This window comes from Globicephala melas, chromosome 7 (assembly GCF_963455315.2).
Source record: "Globicephala melas chromosome 7, mGloMel1.2, whole genome shotgun sequence".
NCBI classification, from domain to species: domain Eukaryota; kingdom Metazoa; phylum Chordata; class Mammalia; order Artiodactyla; family Delphinidae; genus Globicephala; species Globicephala melas.
Genome location: NC_083320.1, coordinates 90993192 through 91005803, shown reverse-complemented (window position 1 = coordinate 91005803; position 12612 = coordinate 90993192).

Here is a 12612-nt window from a genome sequence, read left to right as displayed (position 1 = left end):
GAGACAGATGTTTGTAAATATGGCCTTTTCCTCATACAGCCCTTACTATAAAATACGAGGATAAATAAATTCTCACCTGCTTCAATTTAATGTAATGTGAACAGTCAAGCCTTTTTTAAGAGAAAATCCTTAGGAGTTACCTACCAGTCAGTGGTGGAAAGATACAAGGGTACAACAGGTGCGAGGGATGGGACTATTGGCTTCTGCCTGCACTGCATGATATTACAAAGGACTTGAGGCAGTCACATATTGAATACTCAAGTCTGTTTTTGTGGTTCAGAAAAAAAGCCCACAACATGAATTTAGAATGTTGTTTTATACATCATCGTACATCTCCCAGTGCTTAACGTGGGGCCATGCATAGAGAAGATGCTAAGTAATGGATTACTTTCTTTCTCAAGCACCTATCTCATACCTATGTGTTTATATTCTTGTTGTAACCACAGCTCAAGAAACCCAACAAAATTGTTTGTTGCCCTTAGTATAAACCTTAACTTATTTAAAGTGTTTCTGACACTTTTCTGCATTTGTTAGAGAGTCCTGCCAAATCCAAAGTATTAAGTGGAGCAAAGTATTTTAGGGCCTTGATTCTTGCTTATTGTAAAAATTGGCAACTTTCTTAATTGAAAACTCTGCCAAGGATATAAAATGGAGAAAAGACAGTCTCTTCAGGGAGTGGTATCGGGAAAGCTGGACTGTCTCATGTAAATCAATGAAGTTAGAACACTCCCTCATGCCATACACAAAAACAGACTCAAAATGGCTTAAAGACAAATATAAGACATGACATATAAAACTCCTAGAAGAGAACATAGACAAAACATTCTCTGACATAATTCATAGATAGCAATGTTTTCTTAGGTCAGTCTCCCAAGGCAATAGAAATAAAAGCAAAAATAAACAAATGAGACCTAATCGAACTTACAAGCTTTTGCACAGCAAAGGAAACCATAAACAGAATGAAAAGACAACCTATGGAATGGGAGCAAGTATTTGCAAACAAAGCGACCGACAATGGCTTAATTTTCAAAATATACAAACAGCTCATACAACTCAATAACAACAACAACCAAAAACCCAATCAAGAAATGGGCAGTAGACCTAAATAGACATTTCTCCAAAGATAACACAAAGATTGCCAACAGGCACATGAAAAGATGCTCAACGTCGCTAATTATTAGAGAAATGCAAATCAAAACTACAATGAGGTACCAACTTCACAACAGTCAGAATGGTCACCATTAAAAGTCTACAAATAACAAATGCTAGGGAGGGTGTGGAGAAAAGGGAACCCTCCTACACTGTTGGTGGGAATATAAGTTGGTGCAGCCACTACGGAAGACAATACGGAGATTCCTCAGAAAAATAAAAACAGAACTACCATATGATCCAGCAATCCCACTCCTGGACATATATCTGGACACAACTATTATTCAAAAAGATAAATGCACCCCTATGTTCATAGCAGCAATATTTACAATAGTCAAGACAGGGAAGCAACCAAAACGTCCATTGACAGATAAATGGATAAAGAAGATGTGGTACATATATACAATGGAATACTATGCAGCCATAAAAAAGAATGAAATAATGCCATTTGCAGCTACACGGATGGACCTAGAGATTATCATACTAAGTGAAGTCAGAAAGAAAATAACAAATACCATATGATATCACTTATCTGTGGAACCATAATATGACACAAATGAACTTATCTACGAAACAGAAACAGACTCACAGACGTAGAGAACAGACTTGTGGTTGCAAAGGGGGAGAGGGATGGGGGAGGGGTGGATTGGGAGTTTGGGGTTAGCAAATACAAACTACTATGTACGTAATAGGTAAACAACAAGGTCCTACTGTATAGCACAGGGAACTATATTCAATATCCTGTAATAAACCATAATGGAAAAGAATATGAAAAATAAAAAAATACATATAACTGAATCACTTTCCTGTTCACCAAAAACTACCACAGCATTATAAATCAACTATACTTCAATAAAAAATATAAAAAAGAAAACAAAATAAAAAAAAGAAAACTCTGCCAATCTGGGCAAAAGAAAAAATTTAAATTTCTGGTGTGTATCCATAAAAAACAGATGCAAAGATCACAGAAAATACTAGATCTTAAGTCTGTGACATTGCACAGACGCAAATGTATATTTAATGTACTTAAAATGTTGGCTTAATAAAAATAGCTTACACAGAGTGTTTTGTCATTTTAAAAGCATATTTACATATATTTACCCCATCAGAATGTTATTTCTAAGAAAATAAGGACTTCTTGATAAGCCCCACAAGGGACTGATTACCTAAAATAGTCTTGTTAGATGGACAGCTTGAACGAGATTTCCTGGGTTCAAATCCTGGTTCTATTAATTACTCACTGAGAGATCTCAGGCAATTCATTTTCTCTATTATCAGGTTTCTTCATCTTCAAAATGAAGATGACAATCACAGCACCGACCTTAGAGGGTGGTCATGAGGATTCTAGGAGTCAAGGTACAGAAATATGCTCATAAAGTGACAGGCTTATAGGGAATTTCAAAAATATTAACTATAATTATTATTAACTGCTCAAAAAATTCAGTATAAAATGTAGAACACATTTAAAAAAATTAAAATTAAGGAAAATTATGACTGCGGCCAGAGAGAGAGATAATACCCGGAAGAAGCAACCTATTTCCTGACCTTGACATTTCTAGCTAAAGGAAGATGGCCTCTCTGTTATTGCTGAACTGGTGCTTCACGAAGCCCAAGTGCCACCAGGGCTGAGCCACTCAAATCCCACCTGAGGGCATCTGCTTGCCTGATGCTATAAGTACCAGCGCTCCATACTATGAATAGTGGCCCCATCTCAACCCTGTCTGAGTAGACCAAAGAAAGGGTGGGCAGCTGACACAAGGATGGCAATACATAGGCTGGCCAGAGATTGACTGGAGTGGTTTCTCTTCACAAAATATAAAAGGCATCCCTTTAATTCTCTTAGTAATTTAGAATTCCAAACCTGGGAAAATTAGGCTTTCATCTTTTCATTCATTCATGAAATATACATTTCATCACTACTGATTGTTCTAAGCAAAGGTGATAAAGTAGTAAAGAAAACAAAGTTCCCAACGTCAGTGACCTGATTTCTAGTGGGAGGGTGGACCGAAAAATCAATATTGGTCAGATAATGATAGGCATGATTAAGAAAACAAAAGTAGATAAGGAGAAAAGAGTACTGGAGGGGAAAATAAGAGTGGTTGGAATGGTCAAGGAAGGCTTTTTTTTATTTTAGAAAAAGGGTAAAATTCGAACAGAGATTTAAATGAAGTGAAGGGGCAACCATGCAAAGAGTTGGGAGAAGAGCATTTCAGAAAGAAGGAAGTGCAAGTACAAAGTCCCTGATGTGGGAATGAGCTTGACACACTTGAAGGACCGTCAGGAGGTTAGGTGGCTTTCTACAGTAGGTGGGCTGAAAAGTCATGAGATGAATTCTAGTCCAGAGTAGCCACCATAGTGGCCATACGTGGGAGGACCTCACTAGGATGCCACAGTTAGAAAGGGAAGAATGGAGCAGACCTACAGAGAGAATAAGACCATACGGCCTTGGAACAGGAGATGTGCTTTGGTTGTCTTGCGCAATGTTCCTTACCATTTCCAATTCCTGTCTATGTTTAGCCGGAAAACAAGTACCCCTTTCCCCAAGGTGTTTGTGTGGGTGTCTGCCTCTTGCCTCCCAGATGTCATTGTTAGAATAACGTGTAAGATCTCACTTGATTCTTACTTAATGAATTTGAAAGACTGATTATTACTATCCCATTTAGGAGGTGATGAAGCTGAGATACTAAGTTAAATGACTTGCTCCGCTCTCAAAATAAGTTTGGAAAAGAAGGTAAGCTAGCCCTTACACGTTCTGACTTCACACTGTGCCTCTGTACATTGGGAAAATTAAGTTTATGATCCTCTGTCATCACAGATGTAGGTTATCTTAAAGAGTAACACTGCATCAGACTAAATTGCCTTTGCCCCCAAATGCCCATCTGCAAATTGAAGGGATCTGATTGCAGAAAAGAAAAAACAATAGGATGGTCAAAGGGTAGTATAAAAAAGAATCACCTCACTGAATGGTGAAATGGCACTCTTTCTGAACACTGTACTTCAATAATAAGGTAGTTTTAATCTATTGCCAAATACCTGGGTTCTCTCATCCATTTGCCTTGACTTTTGCTTTTATTTCTCTACCTCTATTCCTACCAGGTCCCAAGCATCACCCATTTCATGTTTAAATTATCTGTCACCCCTATCCTAGGTCCCCCCTGATTCATACACTGTGCAATATGCATTCATAGTATGCGATCAACAAATGCAGGGTAGTTAAAGCTATGGATCATGTAATCCATTTCTCAACGTGATATACACTGTAAAAAGGCAACTGCAGTAAAAGGGGGTTTGATTTAAGAGGCTCCCTGGGCAACAACAGTCACAATTTCCAAATGTGCCAAAAATTCATTAGGACTCCATGTCAGATTGCCGTAATCTCTGCAGCTATGGTTTAATAAATACAGTGATGTGCGGTTCTGGAGGCTATCCTATATAATCAGTGTCTTCCCATGATCAGATTCTTCTCCTGAAGAATTATCTGTGTTTCCTGATTTGTCTTAATGATACTTGAAGGACTTTGCAAACAACCTGCCTACAGTAGAAGATGTTGAAATAAATCACAGGGGCTATCAACTACAGTCCAAGCTTCGTGAATTCTCCAAAGACATTTGATACAAAAGAGGCAGGAAAATGTCAGTACCTCTATTTATGTCCTACAGCTAACTAATTTTATGCTAATTTCATTTCTATACTGTGATTCCTTATTCTACATGTTGATGGATGGATTTCATGAGTTAATTCTCTAGTCCCCGTTGCAGGCGGACTGGACATAAATCCCAGGGTTTTGTAGAAGAGGCAGTTGTTCCATGCTACCTATTATCAGCACAAACACATTGCAACCGTGGCTTATTTATCAAGAGATTGCTACTATTCTGCACATTTTCCAAGTGGCTTCATCTATCCCACAGTAGCTTTTAATGGGAGAAGTATAACAGTCTTTGTGGTTTGTTTATTATTATCTATTAGGTTTTTTATTTCTCCAGGTCTGACTGGGAGAAGAGTTTGGACTTCTTTCTCATTTTATAAAAGACACCTAGAAAATGGGACAAGCAAATTAGCTAGGGCTTACTGCTTCAGGAGACACCTCATGAGAGGGATTGATTTGGGCAAGGTTGGCGACCCATGGGTTTCCCATCTGTGTGTCCTCAGAATGGGGAAGTAAATATTAGCTTCCAGGCTTAGCTGTTCTCCCTGTGTTTTCTTTGGTCTCTCTAGTTTATAGATTTCCAGCCTGAAAAATAGTTGATCGTGGAGATTCTTTGCTAAATAACAGACATTAAGGAATTTTAAGGACTCAACTTTAATAATAGTTCATATTTATTGAGTGTTTATGATGTGTTAGGTATTGTGTCACATGATTTAATCTAATCCTTGTAACAAGCTTATGGGATAGTCATTATTTTTATCCCAATTTCACAAAGAAGGAAATTGAGGTTTAAGTTGCTTATGGAACTTTCCCCACATTCTCACAGCGAATGCCAATCCACAGCGATAAACCACAGACACCATCTTCTTAACCATCACATCTCGCTGCCTAAGGGTGATCCTTGTTGATTCTGTTCCTTTCTATCCTAACTATCCAAGCTTCCTTATAGGAATTATCTCCTAGCTTCGAATTTTCATTCTACTTCCTGGGGACTGATCTCAACTGCTGACTCTGGTACAAAGAGAACATCTGTTTGACTTAATCAACTTTGATCCAACAATGTATTACCTTCAAACGGCAGCTCCTGTATGACTGGCCTGCCCTCTTGGGCAGAGAAGGACAATCCCAGTGAAATGATTTATTATTTTAATCTTGTGTACATATATTTTCACTTAGTGAGTATCCATAACACAAGAGACTTTGAAATGGCAAATCATAAAGCCTGTGTAGCTCCCGCTGGCCAGAGAGTTGAAGGTAATATGGCAGAGACTGTTTCCTAGTAGCAATTCTCCCCTTCTTCTGTGACAATGTAATATCTAATTTTTAATTAGGTATACGGCTGCCCAGATGAAGACTACATTTCCCATACTCCCTTTGTGCCAGATATAGTCACATGACTAAGTTCTAGCCAATGGGATGTGAGAAGTAACACTGTGGGATATGCCAACAAAGGAAGACATATGTTCTCTTCATCTGCTTTTCTTCCTTCTAGATGGCTGGAATGTGGATGTGACAGTGAGCTAATCTCAGACCAGGCAGACAAGAGTGGCAATGCCCTAGGAAATGCAAACCAACAGGAGTTGGGTCCCTAGACCTGGTGAAGCAGAGTTGCCACATTAGGGGTGGACTGCTTACCTTCAGACTGTTACAAGAGACAGAAATAACTTTCTACCTTCCATGTACAATGTTGACTTATTTGAAGTAGCAGTGGCTGAATCCATGCCCTACCTACCACAAGTAGGTTAATCTTAACCAAGTCCTTCCCATCGTTTTCAGAATCTTTTTTTTTCTTCTAATCTATAAAGTAGGCCAAAAGGAACACTGAGAAAGTAAGAAAAAACTTTGAAGAATACAACACATGTTATACTGGGTCTAGGAGAGTAGGTGACTATTTCTGAGAAAAAAACTTTTTTTCCCCAAATAGTGCTAAAATATCAAGATAAGTGTACCTATTTTATCAATCACCTGAATTCTAGATGCTTAATCTGCATGATGTCACATATCCACCTAGCAGATTAGTCATTCATCATAGTATTTAATTCTGTTTCAACAAGTTATGGAGACATGAACCTCAACAAATTCTGTAAATCATAGTCACTCACTACTTGTAAATTTTCAATGGGCAGACGACTCACCTGGGAACCTTATTAGGCATGCAAATTTCTTGGTTCTACCCTCGATCTGAACCATGTGTGAGGCCCAGGAACCTGTCTTTGTACGAATCAACCAGGTGATTCTCTGGCTCACCAGATACGAAAACTTGTATGGAATATTGGTAAAAATAATAGGAATAATTATAGAAATATTGCATCATTCACTGACATATCTGAACCGGTATCCTCTGAACGTTGCATTTGCATTATTATTTAATAATATCTAAATGAAGTGAGAACTAATTATGTGTCGGGCACTATATACAATTTTTGACGTTATTTCATTTAATTTTCAAAATAAAAAGGCATTTTTTACTAATTTTTCTTATTTTATAGATGAAGACAATGCCGTTTGATAAGTTTAGATAGACTTGCACAGTTTCTAAGCTAAGACATGGCAGAGCTGGGTCTCTGCTCCAAAGTCCAAGAGTGTAACTCTGAGATGCTAAGGCCTTTCCTCATTCTTAGCACTATCATCAATCAGGGAGAAAAAAACATGTTTCAAAGGTTATTCAAGTAAGGACAGTAGTAAGTGCCTCGGTGTTCATCAGCCTACAACGCTATTTGCAAGATATCATATAGGACTCACGAAAAAAAAGAATTCAGGAATTAAAAGAAAAGGAAGAGCATTAACACAATTTTGCTAATTTTAAACACCAAGCTTTTTATAAACCATCTTAGCTGTTAACACACTTACACACACATTTGATAGATATAAAAATGCTTTCAGTGATTTCCCAAGATTGTGCCTGCTCTATTTTCATAATTTTAAATTCACTATCATTGAACTCAAAATCTTTTAGTGAATTGTTTCATTTTTTGAAATTTAATTATATATATATATTTTTTTTGGTCTATACTTGACTAAGCTGTGGTTAGCATTTTTCAGTTTTGTCAGTTTTTGTCACAGTGTATATACATGTATATAAACTGTACGTGTGTGTGTGTTTGTGTGTATGCCACCCCGCCCATATACACACAAACATAAATCATTTATATATGCACGTCTACATATTACAGCTATCAATCTCTGTAGAAAGAGGAATCATGATGTGGATTACAAATTCATGTTAATTTAACATGTATGCTTGTGGGTTTTCTTAATTTAAAATAATACTTACATAAGTAAGACACCAGAATATATCAAATCTTAAGTGGGTCTCTAACAGCAGGAAGTTAAAAAAAGAAATTAACATACAAAATGTTACATTTAACTCAAAGACATCAATAAATCTCATGCTTCTGTTTTATAGGAAGAGTTTTTAACCAACAGTACTTCTCAGGAGAGAAAAAAGTCTCCACTTTCAACAAAAATAAAAATGCTAAAATTAAATAGATTAATATCTAATTTTATACCTTCATTTATATTATGTGCAAAATTATCTTAAATATTTGTTATGGATGCAGTGGCTTTCTACCAAATTGGGCCTTTTCATAGTAGAAAATGTTAACATAAATTGTTGCATAAATCATTGCCTTGGAGCATACCAGAAGGCGCATATAAAAACCCATATCTTTACTGGACATATTTCCTATTAACCATAATCTATTAGTAATTGAAGTTCATTACAAATTCTTGTAGACTTTATTGCCATCGCGCTGCATGACATACCGAACCTGGCTTGCATAACAGGAAGTCCTTGCTGGGAAATATCCTATTAACGATGACAGTGCATTTGTCATTGTAATAATAAACCTGTAGATTATAAATTATCAAGGCGCCATTTGTGCTGCCCTGGCTTGTAGGTTTGTCAGTGCCTCCACTTTAAAACGCTGATTTTCAGTGAGTTGTAATTCAACTATCAGAATCTGCAGTGAGCTGCAACTCTGCCTCCAAGGACTCAGCTCAAGAGTCTTTTTGGAACAATTCTTAAGTATGATTTACATTTTCCAATTAAAAACAACAGTGGTCTGCTGGCCTGTGCACAACTGTATTGAAGGGACCTGTGAGACGTAATCATTTCCCACCAAGAAAAATATGTTTAGACCTGGCCCAGATACCTAAGGCTGTTTAAGATCAAACTTTATAGCAGTCCCAAGTGTGTGCCTTAAAAAGACATTATTTAATTTTTGGGAGGGTGACAATTAAACTCAAATGTCAGGCATTCACGTTAACGACATATACCAAGTGATTCTTCCTTTCATGCAAGGGCCGCCACTCCTGCCCCTTTCATATTAATAACTTGAAAAATAGAAGAATTTATAAGGAGCAGTGAGAAAACATTACTGAGAAGGGAGAGAAGCATGGGAGAAGCAAATGTAATATTGAAACAGAAATAGCTACAACTGTGTAAACAGATGTGCCTTTGGCTTGGAGGTGAACTTTACCAGTCTGTGATATTTCTCAGCCAAGGAGACGGAAGCCCGCAGGACCAGAATAGGGCTTTCTGCATTACAAGGGCAACTGGTTCCACAAACTTTGATCTTTCTTACCTTAAAATGGGGTATTAGATAATTACGGTTACTTGAAAAATCTCCCCAATTCCCAAATTAAGAACATGCATTTCCATGACTACGATCACAGTAACCAAGAAACTCACGTCTTGGGGTTCTGCAGAGAGGGAGTGATTGATAGGGGCTGGCTTTGGACACTTGTGCGCAAGACCGGAAGTTAGGTAGGATGGGAAAGCGACGGCGAAGGAGAAGCTCAGCCTGGCCCTGACAGCTGTTACTGACTGCTCCAGTGAACTGACAAGTAAGAAAAATATAATAGATGATAAAGTGAGCCAGAAATGCAAAATTGAGCTGTAGAAACTCTCAGTACTTGGGGGAATGTAACACAATTAATTCTCACTAGAGGATTAAAGAAAGAGATTTCATGGACAGGACCCTTTTGAGCAGGATCTTAAAGAATTACATCTTTTTTTTTTTTTTTTCTCCTTTTCTTTAGAGACTCCTCCCCCAGCCCATCCCCCAGTGCAATGTTCTTTTCTGGGATAAGTCACAACAAGAGGAGAATAATAGATTCCTATTTCAGGAATGACCATTAGCTTGGGGTGGCGGGCTAATTTATGCTTGTAGAACTCGGAGCCAGAATGTACTAATTGCTGGGGGTGGGGGGCAGGGGAGCAACTAAACTGTAGCCAGAAGGAATAAATCTTTTTTATTTCGAGGAAACGCTAATATCTAGGTCCTTCTAGCCTCTTTCAATGGGACATTGGACCTTCAGTTTTAGTCAGTCATTAAGTGGGAAAAAGCAGAGCAAATGGGCTCTTTTATTGAATTTATTCCCAAATGTCTTTGAAAGAAAAAAATAGTTCTGACGGTATCAGTGCAGTCTTCTGCATAGCAAATTCACTAAGAAGGAATAAATGCAAAATCCTAAACCCATGTCCCAGATACTGTGCTAAGCAATCAGTGTATTTCACTGCGTTCCTGCAAATCATGAAGTAGGTTTTAATGTTTCCATTTTACAGAGGGAAAAACTTGATACTTTGGCAAGTTGCGCAAACTAAGGCAGGTTAAGATTTGCCTAATAACAAACAGCTATTAAGTGGTACAGTGGGAATTCAGATTCAGGCCTATCTGATAGCCTAAACTGTGCCACATGCCAGCTCTATCCCACCCATATTGTTGTTTTTAAAACTAATCTCATGAAATAAACTAGAGAGAGCTCAAGAGGGAGCCAGTTTCCACCCGCCAAACCTTAATTCATGTTACTTAGTAACTATGCTTTTCTCTCCCTTCCTTCCTTCCTTTCTTTCTCTCTCCCTCTCTCTCTCTTTCTTTCCTTCCTTCCTCCCTCTCTCTTAGTTTGATTGATGCCCTCAGTCATGGTATCATTCTGCTCTACTTTTATTCTCAAGAGCTATTCCAAAATATAGTGATTTCATGTTTAACTAAAGGCAATAAATAAATAAATACTGCTATCTCCTCAATAAAAATGATTGGTTCTATCAAAATTGTTGTCAATATTGTCTTTGACTTTTTTAGAACAAAATCCACAATATTGTCTTTGACTTTTTTAGAACAAAATCCACAATTCAAGATCTACTTTTCATTTGAAAATGCTTTTGGTCTCTATAACAATGAAGCACACAGAGTTTGCCCACCCCTAGAGAAAAGTTCTGCCATCTTAACTTCAAATTTCTCAATGTGCTCAGACTCTTTACTTCCTCTGTTAGCATCTTTGTCATTTGGTGATAGATATCTGTTCTTTCACTTGCTTCCTTTTCAAACTCCATCCTAGTGTTCTAATAAATCACATTTTTTTCCCCTAGCGAGTTTTATGTCCTTTTATAATGGTGAACGTGACTTACATAGTACACAGAGTACTGAAATATTCTGAACAAATGGAGTAGGGTCATTTCGATTCCAAATATTTGCCCAGGCAATAGTTTGCCATTTGGAACCAAACTGGAAGCCAATGAAAACATGATGAGCCACCTGCTCATTCTCTCTTTACCATCCCCAAGAATTTGAAACAATTATTCCCATTCCTATAGCACCTTTCTTGCAAAGAGTTTGCCAGTTTCCAGGTGTATTATTTCATTTATCAACCCAAGCTTCTCACTAAAAAAAAAATGGATATTTCAGGAGAATGTAAAAACCTACTATGTGTCATATCCAATGATATGCCCAAAGTTTTCTCTTCACGGGGAACCAAAGAACAAGGACATCAAATGTCTTACTCCAAGGATAAAGCATATGACTTCAGTAAGGAATGATTTCCTCTCTGCCCTGACCAAATTCCCATGTCTTCATAAGCTAAAGATGGTTTAAACCCAGAATAGCAAATATGGTTATTGGAAAAAAAGGAATGTTAGACATAAGAGAGAATTCTTGTTATTGGGGGATGGAGAAGAAACACATATGCACGACTCCACGTTGAATATGTGAGACAACACAAAAAATACATTTAAAATTTGGAGATCGGATAGTATAGTGTATCTGGGTCTTCCATCCTGGGTCATGGCAAGGGAGACAGAAAACCTCATAGAGCAATCTTTCTTTAATCATGAGGAGCTACTGCAAAGTAAAACTGTCACTTCTAGCACAGCATGGCTAAACCTGTAAGGGCAAGAGAGGGAAACAGGGCTTCCCTGGTGGCGCAGTGGTTGGGAGTCTGCCTGCCAATGCAGGGGACACGGGTTCTTGCCCTTGTCCGGGAAGATCCCACATGCCGCGGAGCAGCTGGGCCCGTGAGCCATGGCCGCCGAGCCTGCGCGTCCGGAGCCTGTGCTCCGCAACGGGAGAGGCCACAACAGTGAGAGGCCCGCGTACGAATGAATGAATGAATGAATGAATGAATGGATGGATGGATGGATGGATGGATGGATGGATGGATGACACCATACCCCAGGATATGTTCTCATAAGCTCCAGAGTGACACAAAAAAGCATTCCTGAGATCCCTATTCTCTCTGCCCTCTAATACCCAAATGAGTGTGCAAGGGTCAAGAAATGGCCACTGGTCCTCATCAGATATTTTATACACGATAAGGAGATGCAATCAGAGAGGGTTTCTTGGGCAGGAGGGCTGGAAGACACTGAGAGCACAGTGGATGCCAGGGGTCACGTAGCGTTCGTTGCTGACAGGCCGTGGCACCATGTTTGTTCACTTTCCTCTCACTATACAGACCAGATGCAAGTGCTGGCTCTCCCTTAGAGGGACAGCCAAACTCTCCCTACCCGAAACATATAGAGAAGGATGGGTAGAGGAAGA